The sequence below is a fragment of the Mustela erminea genome, chromosome 16 (assembly GCF_009829155.1).
Source record: "Mustela erminea isolate mMusErm1 chromosome 16, mMusErm1.Pri, whole genome shotgun sequence".
NCBI lineage: Eukaryota > Metazoa > Chordata > Mammalia > Carnivora > Mustelidae > Mustela > Mustela erminea.
Genome location: NC_045629.1, coordinates 54,253,098 through 54,261,037, shown reverse-complemented (window position 1 = coordinate 54,261,037; position 7,940 = coordinate 54,253,098). Strand labels below are relative to the sequence as shown.

Below are 7,940 nucleotides of genomic sequence, written 5' to 3'. Positions count from 1 at the left end.
TATTTATTTATTTATTTATGTAACCAAAAAGGAATAGTAGCATTGTTTTTAATGAATTTTAGTCCAGATTACAAAGCAAGGCACTAGTTGTTGCCCCGACTTGTTAGTACACATATGAACAACTTTTTTTCCCCCATAAAAGCAAGTAACAAAAGTATATCAGATGGACAGGATAAGATATTTGAATCTAGTTTTTAAAAATCAGCATGGAAGCTAGTATTACTATTGCAGTGTAAAAGACTTTCTGTACTTTTTGCCCCACGCCCACCCCATTTATCAATTCAAATTCTAGGACTTTCCTAATCAAGAGATTTTGTGGGAGAATATCTTTTGAGACTTTTAGTGTACAAGGGTAATTTTTCTTGGTTTTACTCTTGATGTCCTTTACCTCTGTCACTGGGTGAATGAAGGGGCTGGCACAGGTCTTCAGGAATTCTTCTGAGGCACTTTGACCATGATGGTTTTCACTTAAGTGTATGTTTGCAGCCCATACTCTCCCAGCTTCTGACCACTCAGGACATTTTCTAGCCACTGAGTGGTGATCAGTCCCCAAACACATCATAGCAGTTGACACACACTGTGCCAACATGGAAGGTCTGGGACAGATAATTGGCCTTGTCCAAGTCCTTGGTGAAGACAGCTGCAGCCACACATGGAATTGTTGGCTTTCCCAGTGACTTCCTCTATGGTCTTAAACCTCAGGATCTGCATCGTTGGCCCACAGAGCTCCTTGGCAGTAGTCGTGCTGTCTTATATATCTCCAAATGGTGATGGTAGGCTAGGCAAAGTAGCCACAATCAGAAGTCACCCCTCCATCAAACAGCAGCTCTGTTCCTCCTCCTTCCCAGATCTATATAACCAAGGACATTCTTAAGCTGAGTTTCATCTACCTGAGATCCCTACTTGTCAAAGGGTTCCCAACTATACAAGACCTGACTAGGGTGATATTCTGCTTCATAAATTCAGTGTAAATATCTTCTTGTGCAAATATCTGGAAACCTGTACAGTAGCACTGACACTGGTTGAGGAAAGGACAAAGGGGGTCTGCTCCATGGCCCAGTTCACGTCTGCATCTGACATGATGATACTGGTGCCCCGCCCCCACCCCGACTCCAGGGTCACTCTAGGTTACTATTTCCTGCAGTAACAGGGACTAGGTGGTCAATCTCAGTGGAGCCTGTGAAGGCCGCTTTGTCCACATCCTCATTGGAGGTGATGGTAGCCCCATCTGTGGGGCCAAAATCTAGGAATAATATTGACCATGCCAGGAGGAAAGCCAGCCTCCTTAATAAGGTTGGTCACATAGAGGGTGGTGAGTGGAGTCTGCTCAGGTTCCTTCATCACAACCTTTCCCATTTGCCAGGCTGGGCCCAGTTTCCAGGCTTGTATCAGGAACTGGAAGTTCCACACAATGATCTGCCCGTACACTCTGATAGATTCATCGTGGATGTAGCTGAAAAAGTTCCCATCCACGGAAATGGTTTTTCTCATGGTAGTTATCAGCACAACCAGGATAATAATGGAGGATTTTGAGGACCATGTCCAGATCCACCAGGTAGATGACATAGAGCTTGCTGTTATCCAGGGTCTCCAAGGCTGCCAGGTAGGTCCAGTCTTGCTCAATCAGATCATCCAAGCTATTCGCCAGGTAGGCCCTCTCAGATATGTCCATGTGGTGCCAGGGTGAACCCAGCTGAAAGGCAGCCAGGGATGCCTTTACTATCCTGTCCACATTTTTCCTGTCTCCTTCAACTACTTGACAGATGACTTCTCCCATGGATGGATTGATGGTGAAGAATATTCTTGCTAACAGCATTTTGCCACTCATTGTTTATGAAGATCTGGTTGTAGAAGACTTTAAGGCTGCTGGTTGGGTGGCAGCAGCAGACACAAGGTGATGGCCCAGGCTGGGCCTGAGGCTGGCAGCATGCAATATGTGGTAGGAGCAGGCATGCAGGACCTCCAAGAACCATTTATAATTTTCAGTTTTTTGCTATTTACTTTGTACTAACACTTCTGTCACAGTTCATGTTCCCATATGTGTGCAGCCTTATTTCTGTGCTCTTTATTCTCTTCTATATGTCTTTTTCTGTCTAATTCTGTGGTACTACTGCACCATCTTAACTATTATAGCTATGAAATTTTCATTGACATGAAAAAAAAAACTTTTTAGTATCATTTTTCCTCAATTTCTAATTATGGTGCTTGTCATTAGAGAACATAATTGGTATCATATTGAGTCTATAATAGAGTAATTATTAAAATGAGTCTTTTTCTATCTGTTTTGGAGTAGTTGCTAAGTAGTTTGCAACACTCAGCCCAAGAACTACATTCAGGGAAAATATGTGTGGGAGGTGAGGAGAGAGAACTTCTTTCCCCTCCTCCACAGGTAAAAGAAAGAGATATCTTTTATACTTATTAAGGAGCTTTAAGAAACAAATAAAGAGATTAATTCCAGTCTCCTGGAGCTTGAATAGTGATTCTATTAGTAGAAAGAGGGGGACATTTATCAATAGAGGCAGTAGTTCAGTGTAGAGTGAATAAAAAACTAGCCAAAGAGGCACAGCATGCATCAGGGAGCAATAGCCAAGTGTTTTCAGCTGGGGAATCTTTGAGGAACCCTTTGGGACTACCCTCAAGAGAAACATTCAACTTTGAACATCTACTGGGCATCAGCATAGATGTGCATAATAGCTGGCAAATAAAAGTTTTCTCTCTCCTCTTCCTCTCCCACTTTTGTCTACCATCAAATTCAAGGTCAGAGGATATAGAGAAAGAAATATGAGAATGGATGGAGGAAGCAAACAAGGAAATAGTACAACTAAGCATGCCTCTTTCCCCTATGTTAAGCTTTCAGTGAGAAAGAGGAAAATATTTCACTTAAATGAAATTAGAATTTTTATTATTCCCTGTAATATACATTCTTTTTAGTACATATGAAACATTTACAAAAATACAAAAAAAAAACCACAATACATTTTAAAGAATCAGTATGATAAAAAAAATATCTCCTCTGATGATTACAAATTATAAATTGATAAGAAAATTAATGCCTTAGAATCTTGTGTTTTGGGAACACAAGACATATTTTCAAGCACTTGTGTTAAAGATTATGATTCCTAGAAGGGCATGATATTAGTAGTACTTCCTTCAAAAATATACAACCTGAATCTAATCATAAATCAACATTAGACCAAATAAAACTGAGAAACAGTCTACAAAATAACTGACCCAAATTCTTCAAAATGCCAATATCATGAATAATAAAGAAATTGCTAAAGAATTATTCCATATTGAAGAAGGCTAAAGAAACATAAAAGCTAAATATAATGAGTGATTCTGGCTTAGACTGTGGACTAGGAGGGGAAAAAGCTATGAAGGTCATGACTGAGGCAAAAAGCAAAAACAAAAGAGCATTATAAACAACTTTATATTAATTATCTTTTAATTTCTTTAAAAGTATAAAGTGTCAAAAGTTAATCAAAAGTGAATAGAAATATCAAATAAGAAACATTAAATAAACATAGTACAGTCAACATCTGTCCCCCACCTTGCCCCCCAGTAGTCCTAGGCTTTACAGGTGAGTTCTACCAATCTTTCAGACACAGGTAACAGTGACAGAAGCTGCCCAAGGAAATAACAAATGCTGTGTGGACTAATGGGCAGAGATAATATTCAATTAATTCTTACTTACACAGTTGTATTAGTTGCTTACATTCTGATTGGCTGTGTTCCATAATGATTAAACAGTGAATATTGTCATTTTTAATGATAGTTTGATTATTTCTCAGGAAAAGGTAATGAGAATTCCAAAATGAGAAGACAAAACAACAAATACAATTTCACTTGTGCATTTTGATGCAAAAATACCAAATAAAATTTAGCTTTAAAAAATTCAACAGTCTTTTATTTTTTTAAATCATGCATTGTAATCACTTAATATTATCCATGGAGAATTCTGTATAAAAAAATCATTCAATGAATGAGTGATGTCAATGGAACTTGTGAACCAAAGGTCACTTAAAATCTTCTGCATAAAAGCAACAAGAACACTAGCAAAAATTGTCCAATTAACTTTTTCAGAACCTAAAAGGTAACTAAACGCTAAAACAATCTGGGGAGCATTTATTCAAGAACAGTTGAATTGAGGCACCTGGGTGGCTCAGTGGGTTAATTGTCTGCCTTCTGCTCAGGTCATGACCCCACAGTCCTGGGATTGAGTCCCGCATTGGGCTCCCTACTCAGTGGGGAGATTTCTTCTCCCTCTCCCTCTATCTGCTATTCTGCCTGCTTGTGTTTTTTCTCTCTGTCAAATAAATAAATAAACCTCAAAAAAAAAAAAAAAAGTTGAATCTCAGTAACGACATTACCTTTCTGGCATATGAACTTGGCCTGCTTTCATACCTCACTCCCCAGCTCCATGGTAACTTTAAAAACCAATTCCACAGTCACAAGGAAACCAAGAGCATCAGTCACTGGAGAGAGGAAAGGGTTGGAGTTTCTCCAAAGCTCAGATAAGTGTCATTATTTGACTTGTCTGACAGTTCGCGTGAAATCATCACTAAAATGGCTTGTCTTTATTTGAACTGACTCAAATTTGCCTAATGCAAAGTTTGTTTTTTTGTTTGTTTCCCATTAAGTGACTTGCCAAAGACATTAAGCAGCAATCGTTTAATCTCTTAGCTTCCTGAGACACCAATAAAGTCTGGGGCAAACAACAAACTGGTCAAACAACTTAAAAGGGAAGAAAAAAAAGGGTGGGTGGAATTATGGAATAAAAAGTATAATATCTGCAATGAAAATTTTATCAGAGAGACTCAAAAGCAAATTTGAGCTGGAGGAAGAAAGAATCTATGAACTCGAAGGTAGTTCAAGGAACAGATCTGAGGAACAGAAAAAATGCATAGTGAATACAGGCTCAGAGATCTAGGGCATACCATCAAATATTCCAACATATACATAACAGAATGAAAGAGAAAGGGAAAATAATATTTGAAAAAATAATGGCTGAACACTCCCTGATTTTTTGGGAAATATTAATTTACACATCCCAAAAAAGTCAACAAACTTCTAGTAGGATAAGTTCAAAGACATTTCCACTTATATACATCAAAATCAGGGCTGTTGAAAAAAGAGATAAAGGAGTCTTGAAATAGAACAGCTATTGAAAAAAGTAACATTTTTACTTTATGTTTTTACTAAACGTCTTAAAACATTGAAAGTTCAAATATTCTACAAAAGACTATATTCAAATGTCAAAGTATTATGTATTTCTTAATAGGAAATATTCCATGTCTCACTCAGTCTGGCTTTGGATATCCTACAAATACTGATTGAATTTGCCCCATTTCACCTAGATAATAAACAATCAGCTGGAATAAAGATGTTGATTGCAAAATTTTTTCGTTCTCTGTGATAAATGATTCCTCCCCAGCCCAGTCTTAGACATTGTGCCAGTGCTCAGTCATATATGTCTTTAGAGAATGCATGGCCTAGAGAGCAAACAAATCTCAATCTTCTAAATAACCTCCCATCCATTACTGACAGTGATGCAATGAACTTCAAGGGTCCCACTGGAAAAAGGATACTGAGAAAACAGCCAGATAGAGGGGGAAGAACCCCCACATAATTTTATAGTTGGTTCTACCCACTTGAAATGGCTACTATAAAAATGATCAATTATAAAGATGAGGAACTCAGCCCATCTACAAGCCAAAAATATCCCCCCAAAAACCTTATGTCATATATTTAGTCAAAGAATGAACAAAATGATTTTTTAAAAGATTTTATTTATTTGGCGCAGAGAGAGAGAGGTGAGCACACAAGCAGAGGGAGAGGCAGAGGGAGAAGAAGAAACAGACTCCCTGCTGAGCAGGGAGCCCAACATCATGACCTGAGCTAAAGGCAGACACTTAACTGACTGAGCCACCCAGGCAGCCCTGAACAAAATGATTCTCAGTGTAATACTTCCTTGAACAAACATCACAAACCTTTTATAGGTCTTCACTGTCATAAATCCCTTTATTTTTCTAAATGAATACTATGATTCCCTTTCTTCTCAAATATATATATTTACCTCCTTTTCAAATGTATTTTCTCAGTACCCTCTTTTGAAATAGCCTCTTTACATTTTGCTAACTTCAGGTAAGGACGACCTTCTTCACCTCTAATGAGCATCAGAACACTTTATCCTCCCTGACTTTCAAAAGACCCTCCACTCTTGCTCACAAGGCAGATCTTAAAAGGAGTTTTGGATATACTCAGATAAAGAAGCAAGACTATAATTTTTGTATTTTAAGAAGTGGGGTTTAGTGATTATTATCTGTAATGATTCTATGGATTATTTAGGTCAGCTGGGTGGATTATTTTATTCTACTTGGCATTGTCTGGATTTCTTGTTTGGGGCTGGAAGACTAACAAATCATTCTATGAGGCCCTGATTCCCAAATCATTACACAGATATTAAGAGAAATTAAACTACAGACCAATATGCCTTGTGAATATAGACACAAAAAATTCATAATAAATTCTAGGAAACCAAATCCAACAACATATGAAATGTATTATACACCATGACCAAGTGGGATTCAGTCCAGGAATACAAGGTTGGTTCAATATATGAAAATCAGTCAATGCAATAGACCATTTTATCAAGAATAAAAAACACATGAGCATCTCAATGGATGCAGAAAAGGCATTTGACAAAATCCAACACCCTTACTATAAAAACACTAAACAAACTAGGAATAAAAAAAAAAAAATTCTCAACCAGATAAAGGCATCTGGGAAAAATTCACAACTGTTATATTATGGATGAAAGACTGAATGCTTTCCTCCTAAAATTAGGAACAAGTCAAGGATGTCTGTTCTTGTCACTCTTATTCAACATTGTACTGGAGATTATAGCCAGAGCAATTAGGGAAGAAAAAAAAAAGAAAAAAAAAGAAAAAAAGGAATAAAGATTGGCAAGAATTTAAGAATTTGTACAATTTAATAACAAAAATATAACCTGACTAAAATATGTGGAAAGAAATTGACTAGATAATTCTCCAAAGATATACAATTGGTTAATAATTACTAGGGGAAAGCAAGGCAAAAACTACAATGAGGTCACACTTTACACCTAGTAGAATGACTATAATAAAAAGTCCCCATAAAAAAAATATATAGGTGAAGATGTGGAAAACACTAATGTATTGTTGAGGGAATGGAGAAGATGCAGCTGCTTTCAAAAATGGTTTGAAAAAAAAATGGTTTGACAACTCTTCAAAAAGTTCAATATAGAATTACCTTATAATTCTGAAATTCCATTCCTAGGTACATACCTAAGATAAATGAAAGTGTGTGTGTGTGTGTGTGTGTGTGTGTGTATCCATATTAAAACTTGTATAAAATGTTTACATCAACATATTCATTATAGACAAAATGCAGAAATATCCCAAATACTGAAGTGATAAATAAATAAAATATGGTATATCTATATAATGGAATACTAGTGAGCTTTAAAAATAATGAAGTATTGATATATGCTACACTATGAATGAACTTTGGAGACATTATGCTAAGTGAAAGAGGTCAGACATGAGAGAAAACATATTGTATGATTCCATTTATATGAACTGCACAGAACAGGCAAATGCATGGAATAGAAATCAGTGTGGTGGTTTACAGGGAATAGGGACATGGAGCAATGAGGAATAACTGCTTAATAGGTATAGGATTTCCTTTGGGGGGGTGATTAAAATGTTTTGGAATAGATACCTTTATGGATATACTAAAAATCACCCAACTGTATACTTTAATAGTGCTAATTTAATGGTGTGTGAATCATATCATGAAAAATTGACAATATAATTTTCCACATAAAGACAGGGGAAATAATGTGATTGCCTCAAGAAAGACAAAAGAAAAATCTTTGAAAAATTTCTAGATTCATTTAT

The 7,940-nt window shown here is 36.6% G+C and overlaps 1 long non-coding RNA gene and 1 pseudogene across 1 annotated transcript in view; one reads left to right on the top strand and one right to left on the bottom strand.

Moving 5' to 3' along the window:
- Positions 1-426: 426 nt before the first annotated feature.
- On the bottom strand, positions 427-2,030 carry LOC116574958 (annotated as a pseudogene).
- A 1,945-nt stretch (positions 2,031-3,975) lies between these two features.
- LOC116574814 overlaps positions 3,976-7,940 on the top strand; it is an 11,682-nt gene continuing 7,717 nt past the window's right edge. The window contains exons 1-2 of the long non-coding RNA XR_004279500.1: positions 3,976-3,986; positions 6,979-6,983. This is a non-coding gene — a long non-coding RNA (uncharacterized LOC116574814). The remainder of the gene's footprint in view (positions 3,987-6,978; positions 6,984-7,940) is intronic.